Source organism: Rhinolophus ferrumequinum, chromosome 17, assembly GCF_004115265.2.
Source record: "Rhinolophus ferrumequinum isolate MPI-CBG mRhiFer1 chromosome 17, mRhiFer1_v1.p, whole genome shotgun sequence".
Taxonomy (NCBI): domain Eukaryota; kingdom Metazoa; phylum Chordata; class Mammalia; order Chiroptera; family Rhinolophidae; genus Rhinolophus; species Rhinolophus ferrumequinum.
Window position 1 is genome coordinate 57618685 of NC_046300.1, and position 13670 is coordinate 57632354.

Below are 13670 nucleotides of genomic sequence, written 5' to 3' on the forward strand. Positions count from 1 at the left end.
CTGAGACCACCAATGTGTATATGTAGAGTAGAATGGGTGAGGAAAGGAAGCCATGTCACTCTTTTTCCTGGGAAGGTTGAAAGACAAAATCTCATTCTCAATGCTACTTTCACCTCTGTAGGCCAGGAGAAGATGACACTGGGTCCAAAAGTGCCAAGCCATTCTCTAAAGATTCTTTTCCAGAGGAAGTGTGGGTGGCATTGAGGGTCTCTAGGTTTATCTCACTAAAGCTAAACATGCAGGAAAGCCATTTCCCTCAAGAAGATTTTCCAAATAATCGTTTTGCTAAAAGAAAGGTTTTTCTCCTCTAAAATATTTCCATTGTATTAGCTGTAGTGGGCCCAGCCCTCTACAACACCCCAACACACACACACACACACACACACACACACACACACACACTCACTTACATTCTTACTGGCCTTCAAATTGAGGAGAAACTTTAACCTCAGACACGGTGGCCAAACAGCTATGGTAAAAATCTTCTTGGTAGTTTCAGGTTAATTGGTTTTTCTTTTTGGCAACTTGGTTTTTTAGCCAATTAATTTTTAACAAACTAGTTTCTCCTGTATCAACCATTCTGAAAATTTGCACAGCTCCCCCTCTCTGCGGGTGTATAGGGAACTGGCTTTGATTAGCCCCCTGAGAATAGCCGAGGAAACAGCTAGTCTGCCATACAAGCATAAAGCTTGTGGAAGCAAAAGGAAGAATACTCCACTATGCAACTAAAAGGACTCTAGACAGACAAATTACGTTAGACTGGGATGGGTGAAGGAAGGAAGCCATCTCATTCCTTTTGGGAGACTATGCTCAGCCTCAGTCTCCCCATGTGTAGAATAGGGCTAATAGTTGTTATACCTCTCAGGACTACAGTAAAGAGTAAAGGAAATCCCGTATGGGAAGCTCATAGTGCGGTAGCTTTACAAAGGCAGGGACCCACGCCTCCCAGCTATTGTTGTTACCGTTAGCATTCATGACAGAGCTATTATGGCAGTCTTGTTTCCACTTTCTAAAAGAAAACAGTTCCTCACCTTACACACTTTCTCACCTTCAGGCCTGGAGCCTGTCATGACAACGTCCTGGGGGTGGTTACCCGGGGGTAAGGTATCTGTGACTCTGGGAGTTGGAATAAGATACGTGCAGCCGACGGCAAAGCAAACATGCTTTATTTACAGGCTTATTGGGCACAATCAGCCCTGTCACTGGGCACAGCCAGCCACCCCCTTCTCAGCAGCCCCGTACAATACAGCCCACAGTCTCCACTGTGTCTCCGCCTCAGCCCCCGGTCCCCCAAAATGGTTGAACCCCTTTATACCATACAGAAACAAAAGAGGCACACAGCCAGCGTGCTGACATAAGCATGTACACAAACAACATCTTCAGGATGGACGGCGCTTGCACAACGATCTATCTTATCAGACCAGCGGGTCGCCGGGTCAGAGCCAGCTGATGGCCGGGGAGGGAGCCTGACCGATTCTATTTTCCCTACGGAGCCTTCCTCCTCTCCCTTCTCCCACTCTCTAGCCTCCATACCCTCGTCAGCCTCCAGACTTCACTTAAGCATCACCTCCCCCAGGATGGCTTCTTTGGGCCTGTAGACTGACTCAAAGCCCCTATAAATCCTAGACTTAACCCCGCTGCCGTTGATTGAAACACATTGTTCAGTTGTCTGCGTTGTCTTAGAACAAATACTGAGAGCAGAAACCATCTCCATATTGTTCACTCTGATACCCAGAACCCCTAGCACAGTACTTGACACACAGGAGGTGAATGGATGAGTAAAAGAACAAGTGAGGCACGGGTTGGGAGCATGATACTGAGGCCTGGCCCTGACGTTGGGGCAAAGCCAGCACACAGATGCACAGGTGTGACTTAGAGACACAGGGTCTACTGGGAACACCTGACTGAGAAAGCCTGCAGGGGAGGGCTCTTTGTTGAGCTTTTTCAGCAGGCCGCAGAAACCTGAGGGGTAGCTTCCATTTGGCCCTTCCAGCTTCCAGGCCTGGCCTTTCGGGGATACCAGAGAGTTTCTTCCTCATAGGAACTACAGAGCAGGGGAAGGTCCCCTGATCTAGGACCAGAAAACCTGAGTTGTGGTTCTTACACTATGTGGCTTTGATCAAGTGCCTTAACCTCTCTGAGTTTGGTTCCCTCTAAGAGAACAGCTGAGGCGTCTCTTTCTACATTTCTATGAGGTAAGTGCAGGGTCAGCTTCCAGACAAATATCTAAGAATTCACTGAGATCTACCCATTCTCTTCCTATCCTTTCTTTGCTTCCTTCTCTCCCTCTTTCCTTTTCCATTTCACAAATATGGATTGGGTTTTTACTAGGACCTAGATTTGACCTGGGGCTCAGTAATAGAGAGATAGACAAAATAAACTAGATCCCTGCCTTCAGACTATTTATAGTCTAATGGTCGAGTTGGGCAACACATAGGTTCACAAATAGACAGGATAACTGCACAGGCAATAAGAGCCATAAATAAAACAAATTAAAGCAATAAAACAGGATAACGTGATAGAGAATGACTAGGGATGGGACACAACCTTTAAATTAGTTGGTCAAGAGCGGCCTCTCAGAAGTGGTCACATTTGAATTGAGGCCTGAATGAAGAGAAGAAGTTGACCGTGGTCAACATGGAAGCAGTTCACAGGTCCTGGGAGGCAGGGAAAGTTGTATTCTAGGAAGAGAAAGTAGCAAGGAGGTTTGATAACACCGTATTCCCCCGAAAATAAGACCTAATCGGAAAATAAGCCCTAGCATGATTTTTCAGGATGCTCGTAATATAAAATAAGCCCTACAGTATTTCCCCGAATATAAGAATGGGTCTTATATTAATTTTTGCTCCAAAAGATGCATTAGGGCTTATTTTATATTACGAGCATCCTGAAAAATCATGCTAGGGCTTATTTTCCGGTTAGGTCTTATTTTCGGGGGAACCCGGTAACTAACAAGTGGGTAAGATCCAGGGATGCTGGTCCTTGTGGATCAGGGGTTTAGATGTGGCCCTGAGTCCAAGGGGAAGCTTTGGAGGAGAGTTTCATGCAGGAGAGTGGCGTGCTCTGATTCATGTTTCAAAGAGATTTCTGGTCGCTGTGCAGAAAATGAATTCTTACATGGCATGTTCCAGATACGACTTGAAGATCACATGATTAATCCCTCAGTTGCTGGCAAAGCACTGGAAACATCGGTGACATTATATTTGCTGACCATAAAGGGCACTTTTTCTATCCTGAGCTGATAAATATGTTGAACAAACTGTTCCTAGTTAGCTAGAATGAACAATGTTCCTTTGTATCTTTGACATTTTTTACCCAGAGGATTTGTGTATTTATGATATTAATAACTGAAAAATTGGAAATATACAATTCCATAGCCACTTGACAGGACAATAGCTTTTCAGTAGTTTAAAGGAGATTGGATTTTGTTCTATATGTGTAAGTGATTCCTTTTTATTTCATTGTAATCTGGCAGATACATTGAATTTCCTACCCGGCAAGGGCTCTGTTAGGTGCTCTATCCTGATCATTCAACAAGGCCAGTTATTATGTGAAGAATGAAATGGCAGCAGGCAGCAGCCGAAAATGACCAAATAACTGCTTGATAGGGTGGCTTTTTGACAAAGCAATATATTAATAGTAATGGAATATGCCATGTTTCCAGGTCTTTGAAATATACTTTTTAAAAGCACTTGGATTTTTTAAATCAACTTTAGTAATTTGACTTACAACTTGAATTTTGAACTTTGGAAGCTATTTCCTATTCACCTAATAATAGTAACTGTAATTGCCAATTACATGTAAGCGCTACAATCAGTGCAGGCTATTCCATTAACCCCATCATGTGACTGGGCCCCATCCAACCAGTTGAAGGTCTGATGAGCAAAGACTGAGGTTTCCTGTAAAAGAAGGAATTCTACCTTTAGACTGCAATGTAGAAATTCTGGTTTTCCAGACTTTGGACTGTAACATAAACTCTTACCTGAATCTCCAAGCTCTTGGTTTGCCCTGTGCATTTCAGACTCCACAGTCACATGAGCCAATTCCTTAAAATATATTCCTTAGGGGCCGGCCTGGTGACTCAGGAGGTTAGAGCTCCGTGCTCCTAACTCCGAAGGCTGCCAGTTCGATTCCCACATGGGCCAGTGGGCTCTCAACCACAGGGTTGCCGGTTCAACTCCCTCAAGGGATGGTGGGCTGCGCCCCCTGCAACTAAGACTGAACACGGCACCTTGAGCTGAGCTGCCGCTGAGCTCCCAGATGGCTCAGTTGGTTGGAGTGTGTCCTCTCAACCACAAGGTTGCCAGTTCAACTCCCGAAAGGGATGGTGGGCAGCGCCCCCTGCAACTAGCAACGACAACTGGACCTGGAGCTGAGCTGTGCCCTCCACAACTAAGATTGAAAGGACAACAAGTTGACTTGGAAAAAAGGCCTGGAAGTACACACTGTTCCCCAATAAAGTCCTGTTTCCCTTCCCCAAAAAAAAATCTTTAAAAAAAAAAAAAAAATATATATATATATATATATATATATATACACATATTCCTTAAAATACATATCCTATTATTTCTGCTTCCCTGGAGAATCCTGACAAATTCACTTCTTTATCCAGGAGTTCTGTTTCTAGAAATTTCTCCAAAGAAAGTTATCATACTAATATCCAAAGATACATGCTCAATAATACAGAACGTTCCATACATTATGATAATTCATATATCCTGTAGATATATTATATGACTGTTAAAAAGAATAAGGTAGATCTTCCTAAAATAATAAGATTTGTATCAATCATGTTACCAGGTAATAAATAGCAGAGTAAAGACCCTGTTTGATTTTTTTTTTTTAAGGTGTTAATGCTAGGTATGGAATTATGAGGAACCTTACATTTTCCTCCTCTAAACATTGCATATTGACTAGATTTTTACAAATAACATATTTTCACTGAATTAATGAATCAAATCAATTTGGCCTAAATTCTAAACAAAAGGTCATCTCAAACAGGTATTTGCTGCCCTCTCCCATGCTACCTGCATATTTTTAAATGTTCTAAATATCTTTCAGTCAAACACTTCAAGTTGTTTATTCATAAAATATTTTTATACTAACCAAGTTAATTGGACAGATAAGTTAAATGGACATTCAAGTGAAAGAAAAAAAAAAAGGACATTCAAGTAAAAAAAAAAAAAACCAGAAAACCAAACTCTGGGACTGATTTTGTTTCACAATTTACCTAAGTACAGTACCATAGTTCAGGGAAGACAAACAAGAGAGGAAAAAAGGATTTTCCCAAAAATATACAGATAACAACCTAATTATTTTAATTTGACAATGTAGAGGCAGTCTTGAGTTCCCTATGACTCAAATTCTATTTTAAGAAACTAAAATTAATAAGTCATAACTCTTTGAGGATGACAATACTTCTTTGCAAGGCTTTACATGAGTTTTATGGAGTTTTCCTTGTCTCAATTTCACTCCAAAACATGCCCTAGCCCCCACCAATCCATGCCCTTTTAATCACATGTAAGTCTACTTTTTCAAGTTTGAAATGTTTACCTATGTACATACAAACTTGTGTGTGGGGGAGGTGAAATTTGAAAAGATCGTTCTTAGCATAATATATTTTCAGTCAATTGGGTAAGTATCTTTCTGGCCCTTGCAGATGAAAGTGACATGCTGGGAGGAGGGGCAGTCACTTTCCAGCCTTGTCCTCACGTGTGCAAACACAACGAATTGTGTGGAAAAGAGGACTGTTTGCAGTAATCTTGATTTCATTTTCCAATGTCTAGCTCAGTTCCCTCTGCTTGATATTTATTATCACTCTCCATTAAAAAAGATTATCTTCTCTAATGGTAAAGTGGAGAGCACAAAAGTAATGGAAAATTCCTCCTTTGGAGACAATAAACTTTAATACATTTAAAATATAATCACATCAAGGAGAAATGCCCCTTTGTGTTTAAGAGCAGAAGTACAGCATTTTGTCTTTCACTTAGTTTTGTTTATTTTTTTCAAGAAAATATTTTTAGTGAATACACACTATTGTTGCAAGCCTGGGAGATGAAGCTGGTTTTGATTCAACCAAGATTAAGTAAAAAATACCTGGGAAAAATCATTCTGGCTGCCTAAACAATGCCATTAACCTAAAGATAACAAAGCTGACAGTTGTCTCTTAAGTCTAGCTGATGGGAGTACAGGTACCATCTTGATGTCCATAGACCTTCCTGGAAATAAGCAGCATCATTAGAATCCCTGAGGTGGTCCTAGAAGGATGTTTGTGAACTGGATTGTTTCATATTTCTACTTGCGTTTGACGTTGAATAGAGCTGAGTGATAATCCTTTTTGTCAACAGAGGCACCCCAGGTGTACTAATTCTTGTCAACGTCCAATCAGGGAGTTCTGCATCTCAGACACTCTCTCCGTTCTCCTTTGCAAGACGAAGACTTCAAACTCATTTCCAACTTTAGCAATCTGAGTCCAATTGCTGGAGACGTCTCTCAGTTCTCACTGGCGTATTTCCCAGTCCAGTTCTCAGTCCCCACTTTATCCCCATTATTGCCCATTCTACCCAAATAAATCCTAAATCTGAGGTTCTGTGAAGTCAGACTCTCCCCAGAATTTGACTGTAACATAAAAATATGTCTTATGAGGTGCTGGTGGCATAAAGGAAAACCTTGTTGTGAAGGTTGAACCAGTCTGAGATCACCCGTGAGCCGGGGGAGCATGAAACACATGGTCACAGTCTTCACGTATTCATCTCCTGCTGAAAAATGACTGAAAGCGGTGAGAGACCGGCTGGAAGGAGGTCATCAGAAAAGCCCGTGATGGTGTAAGAAGTTAGTAAAAACGTGATTGGTAAAACAAACAAACAAACAAACAAACAAACGACTCAAAAATTAATTGATAGACTGGGAAAGAAGGATCTCAAACTTGAATCACTGGAAGAAGTCACTGAAGGGACTATGAAATCTCACGTCACACATGTGCAGTGTCAGACGTTAGTGATAACTGGGGCTTCCGAGAATTCCATCTTGATCTGGAACACTACATGGAGGGCGCTTCCTCCCAAAGTGGATTTCTATACAGAAGCTTTCAAATGAATCTCTTTACCTGCTGTATGATGTCTGGGACTAGGGTAGTATGTGCGATAGCCACCTGCAGAGGAATTATAGCAAAACATACCAAAGAAGTAACGTGGGTTTCTTGGACACTCCAGAACTCACACCTACTCTCCTGGCTCCTCACAGTGACTCCTGAAAAACAACTTAGTATACCCTAGACTTTTACTTTATGATTCCATGTGCAAAACAAATATTCTTATCTAAAACGTGAATTAGAAAAATTCTCTGTAGTTGTTAACACACTCTATACTTTTGTTTAATGTATTTAGTCTAAGATGTGCATTCTTCTAAACTACCTTCTATAACCTTACCTTCCATGTAAATTTTAGCTCAATTTTCAAAGTTCACTACTATTCTCAACATTTGCCATTGTTTTGCTAATTGTAACCTAAAATCCTTTCGTCACAAAATCCTAGTATGTGAAAAAAAGCATGCACATAATGAAATGAAACTGTGAAAAAGAAATTGTTATGATAAAGAAAAAATATTTAAAGTGGGAGAAAACCTTTTTTGTATGGGAGGTTAAGAGTAAACGCTCTGGGGTCAGATAGATTCTGTTTCAAGCCCTTACTTCAACAGGTCTCTTCACTGCTCTGCTCCACACTTTCCCTGCCCATAAAATAAGGGAAATACTACCCACTTTATCAAGTTTGCAAATTTAAGTGAGATAATATGTGAAAACATTTGGCGTGGTGCCTGGTTTATGGTATGCTCCACGAACATCTGTTGGTGGTTGACATCCTGTAGCAGCAGACGTGGAATTGCTATCATTATCCTAAATAGTATCACCCAATGCCATGCTCCAGGCATAGAAAAAAACACAAAACGAGGCGATGACAGACCCGGGGGCTTGTCCTTTTCAACCTCCTAGATAATCTCCAGTCCCATTCCTCACAGTTCATTACCTTCCCACATTACCTTCTCTGATAAGTGGCACACAGGGCTTAGTAAATCCCTCTTGAATGAATGAAAGACTTGAGCATAATGGAGAACGGAGTGGTCTGTAAAACTTAGAAATGGAATTTGGGTCATAGTACAAGCAATCTTAGAGCGGGGTATCAAAAAGCCTGGGTTCTAAGTTTGCCTCTTCTCTGTGCCAACCGGATGATCTTTGATGATTCTTTCCGGATGACTGAGCTCCAACTTCTTCAGCTGTACAATGGCGAAGTTTGCAAGGGAGAAAAAATGACCTGTAGTGTGTGAAGGTGTTTGTAAACTCCCAGGATTTTGTGTTTATTGAGGATCATATAGGCTGAGCAAGCAGGGCTGTGTGCGTCGGTGTATAAATGTACGCATAAACACATTGACTGTACACACACGTGTGGCTACCAAAAGAAAAGGCAATCTAAAAACCAGACAAATGCCAATATTTCATATTAAGAAGAGAGAGAGAATGGAGCAAGCGGATTAAAGTCTATTGCCTGGGAAGAAGGATTGAAACAAGGGCTGTGGAAAATAATCAAGTAGAGAAACGTGCTCAGCACAACAATCTGCTGGTTGCCCTCTGATCTTCCCTTGGCCACTTGAACTCTTCTCAAAAATTCAGCCCAGCCTCTTGCTGCCCGGCACTCTTAATGCTTCCCACATTTGTTCCTGGGCAGGGTCACCCCCTCCTCTGCCCCCAGACATGGCCTTCCCTTCTTGCACTGACCCTCCCCCAGGTGATGTGTTAGGAGCCTTCGTCTTGTTTTTTTCTATCCCTGGTGAAAGATACTGTCGATAATTTCAAAAGTCTTATTACCAGATGACCATAATGGTATGATGCTACCTCAAGATGAAGCTATGCTGTCCTTTACTGACTACCTCACTTTCTATAAAGACCCATGGATGCTGTGATGATCACAATTTCAGTACCTGATACAGTCAGGTTTATTTGCTCTCTGCTTGCTTCTGAGGCAAAAGTTAGAATAACCCAGGACCAAATGGAAACTAGGAAGCTTTTAAGGACTTTCTATTGGTTGGTCTACAGGGATTCAACTCTGTTACTGCTGGGTAACTTGTATAATACAATGCCTCATTCACACACTTCAAGGGGGAAGCAGAACGGAATGTTGGTTTAGAATCATATTTAGTATAAACTACCAGTCTACTATTAGATTGGATGGCATGGGAAAGCTAGATTGGTTGTTTTTATACATGCGTTCAGCTGGAAACTTAGGATGCTGTAACTTTTGAAATGGGAAGGCAGAAATGGGCAGTAATTACAAGTGTGGGCTCCTGATCTGCTTGCATTCGAGACTCATCTCTGCCTTCCCTTAGCCACGTGAACTCAGCAAGTTCACTACATACTGCAAGCCTCAGTTTCGTCATCTCTATAATGGTGATAGAAATAGTATCTACGTAAGAAAGTTGTTATGAGCACTCAGTGAGAAACAGTCAGCAAAGAACCTAGCTCAAAGCCTGGAGGTTGAAAAATGTGGGTGGTTGTTCTCATAAATATTTTTATTAATTAAAAAAACCACACCAATGTGCTTAATATTTTTCTAGGCCCTACAAACAGAACTAAAAACTGTGGGGTGCCAAGCAGTTCCTTTAGTTTAATTGAAGCAGCAGTGAAAATGTTTAAAGGGCTGTGTTTAAGCATTGGTAAAAAATAAAAACTAAAACAACTCTAACATGGAGGCTTTTCATTGATCAACATAATGCAGTAAAACTCAACGACATTCAATTAGCCCTTGACTGAGTCAGGCCAGCCAAGGAGGGAATTATACATTTGAAGTCAACAAATTGGATTTGTCCGTTTTGCAGGCTCAGCAATTTCTTCCTGACTAGTTCTGCACAAGATCAGAGGTGGCCCTGCTGGCCTCCAGATTCCATGAACTGACATGCTCTATCTGCACAGAACAGTTTTGTCCTTGTTTAGGTTCTAAATGAAACTTAGGCTCCACAGTTATTACAGCTGCTAAGCGCACACTGACTATAAAATCTCTCCTTCCAAAATAAGACATATGTATTTATCCATATCTATGTAACTGTTGCTTAAAAGAAACTTTCTGTGAAATATATATACTGGGGTGCCAAAGACATGTATACACATGACTTGTATTCATCTTTTGTTATTGGTATATATTGAGTATTACAATTTTAATACAGTTTTTCCTTTCTTAAAATGTGTATACACTTTTTGGGCATCCTGTGCGTGTGTGTGTGTGTGTGTGTGTGTGTGTATACAGATATATATATACATATATATATACATATATATATATACTATATATATGTATATTACTATATGTACATATAACAATATATGCCATTATACAGCATTCAAAATGTTCAGTGATATGAATTATTATGCTCAGACTATTTTGGACTGACATGCTCTTTCTTTATTAACGATCCCTTCTTCCTTCCACATAACAGGCACTAGCTTAGAGCTTCACTTCCATTTCCCCTCTTTCTCTTGATTTCACCCCAGTGTGGCTGGTGGTCCAAATTCCAAGCTATACGGTTTTAATAAGCACAGCAGATTTGTTAGTGATTTTTTTGCCTTGTACAGATAAGCACAATTAACATTTACTGTAAATCAACACAATTAGTTAGCAACATGGAAAATGTTGATATTCAACTGACTGCACAGAAAAAAACTGTTGTTTTATTCCCCCCTCCCTGCTGCCCCCACCACACACAAAGACGCAGTCTGTATGACGCTGCATGGTAGCTGAGGGAGGTAGCGTGCTGGAAGCACGGCTGATTCTAAAATGCATCCCAGCCCCTGGAAAGCGAGTGTATACGTAACTGAGTAGTTGTGGCAGGTGACATGGCTCTGCTTGCTGTTTTTGTTTTACACGTTTTTTATTATAAGAAAATATTTCCAATGTTTGTCTTAAGATAAAAACGCGAATCTATAACCTGGCCCACTGGACCCCACAGTGGGGACTCCTGGCTACTTCTACATCTCATCCTACTTCCATCCCCTTTCCTGTGATATTCCAGTTTCTCAAGCCTTATTTCATCTCCTCCCACATGTTCTGCTCCTTGCCTATGCAGGACATTGGTACAAACACTTTCCTACCTATTTTTTAACAGCTTTATTGAGATGTAATTCACATACCATACAATTCATTCGTTTAAAATATAAAACTCAATGGCTTTAATTATAATCATAGAGTCATGCTTCCATCAACACAGTCAATTCTAGGACATTTTCATTATTCCAAAAGAAATCCTCCAACTCTTAGCCGTCATCCCCAATTCTCCCATCCTCCCTAGACCCAACCCCAACCTACATTTGTCTTCATAAATTGGCCTATTATGCACATTTCATATACATGGAATCATACAAAGTGTGGTCTTTTGTATGGCTTCTTTCACCTAGCATACGGTTTTCAAGGTTCATTCATGTTGTAGCATGGATCAGTACTTCATTCCTTCTTATTGACTGATAATATTCTATCCGATGAATACACCACATTTCATTATCCATCATCAGTGGACAGATGTTTGGGTTCTTTCCACTTTTTGGCTATTACGAATAGTGCTGCTGCTGTAACATTTTCATGCAAGCTTTGGTCCAGACAAATGTTATCATTTCTCTTGGGTATGTTTCTAGAAATGGCATTGCTGGATCGTATGATAACTCTGTGTTTAACTATTTGAAAAACTGCCAGACTGTTTTCCAAAATAGCTGCACCATTTTAATTTCTACCAGCAATATTTAAAAGTTCCCATTTTTCCAACTGAAACTTATTATTCCAATCTTATTTTGTTATTCCAATTTAATCTCACTAACGCTTCTTATTATAATCTTATAATCCTTTTGGTTATAGCCATCCTAATGGATGTGAGGTCACATTTTATTGTGCTTTCTTCCCCCAACTTTTGTTCTGGAGAATTTCTATTCATTTTTCCAGTTACAACTTAAAAATCACTTCCAGAGGGAATTTTGCCTTGACCATCCTACCCCCAGACTAGCGTAGGGCTCCGCTCAGGAAATCTATCTTTTCCCTCTAAACTTGAAGTTCAACATGGACAGGGACCATCCCATCACATTTTTGTTTTCCACTCCATCCCCAGCATCTAATTGTTGTATAAACTCCAGAGCTGCTTATTAAAAATTGTTGAATGAATCACATTACAAAATAATGAGAAAAAAAAGTGTACCTTATCTGAAAATCACCTGTATCAGAATAATTAACATGATGACTTTTTAAATCTATTTCATTCTTCAGCCTTCCCACAGACCAAATTATTGAGAAATATTTTAATATCTCTGCAAGGGCATAAAAGGAGTTCCACAATATAACCATGATGAATGCTTCTATTTTCCTGAATTTTATTGAAGCTGTACACCTTTCTGGTTGATAAGAAACAGGAGGAGGCTCAGTAACACGAGCAAAATCAAGTGGACTGTGTAAGGAGTTGTCTCTTAAGTCAAGCAACAAATAAAAAAAGAATAGGTTTCTGAGAAATAAGGAACACAAGGAGACTGGACTTTCCTGCTTTGGCTTTCAACTAGGCTACACCTCTAGAGATTTAGATTCAGCAGGTCTGGGACAAGGCCTGGAATATATAATGTTAACAAGGCCCCTAATAATCCTGATGCTAGCAGTCCATGGGCTCCACTTTGACAAAACATTCATCCATCTTAATAATCTCATTGTTTGACAGAAACATGTTAATGCAGAAGTTAAAAAAATCAAGCTCTAGATTAAGGCACAAATTTAAATCTCAGGCCCAATTTACTAGCCATGTGGCTTAGAACAAATTACTTAATCGTTCTAACCTTCTATTTGCTATTATTATTATTATTTTATCCTTATATTATTTCTAAATTATAAGAGAATGTATACAACAAATCTGTTTAAGGAGTCGAGTTTTGCTTAGTAAGAAAAATACTTCCTAAGCATAAATTGGGAATTTATCAGGTTCATCAATGGCTTTATCATCGTTACTCATATAGGTAATTTTCCTAGTGGTTCTTTATTGATATTGCTAAGCCTCATTTATGTCCATTTCCACATGCCTCCCTGAAACTCAAGGAATAATTTAGTCATTTCTGAAGAAGCAGAATTTTGGATCCTGTACTGAATTGCTGTTCACCACCCAGTTCTCACCTGAGCTACCCTACTGGATAGTCACATGTCTTCCTTTGGTGTCATTTGTTGCCTCCCCACCCTGAATCTTATTTTTTTCTGTTAATATATTGAGCCTGGATGCTGTCCTGAAAAACTTAACTCTCTAAAATAGAAGTCCTAAAAGTTCAATCAAATTCCATCTACCAGTCATGTTACAGATTCCAGAATGTTCATTAACTTATCCAAGTCTTATTTAGTGAGTGCCTAACAAGTGTCTGGACTTTGGAATACAGAGAAGAAAATTAAGGTCCCCACGGTCATGGAGGGGACAGAAGAAAACAAGTCATTAAACATGTTACCAGGATAGTGTGGCTGGTGATGAGTGCTGTGAATGACATTTACCAGGGTGACGTGCCCGCAATGTCTAAGGGAAAGGAGCCATTTTAGATTAATGGACAGGAAAAACCTATCCCAGGAGATGATATGGAGCTCACACCCAAGTGCCAAGAACCAGCCAGGGAGATATCAGGGTGCAGA

At 40.2% G+C, this 13670-nt stretch overlaps 1 protein-coding gene across 3 annotated transcripts in view; it reads left to right on the plus strand.

Annotated features, from left to right (window-relative positions):
• SYNPR (synaptoporin) overlaps positions 1-13670 on the plus strand; it is a 296080-nt gene that overhangs the window by 232539 nt on the left and 49871 nt on the right. The gene's annotated exons all lie outside the window — the stretch shown is intronic.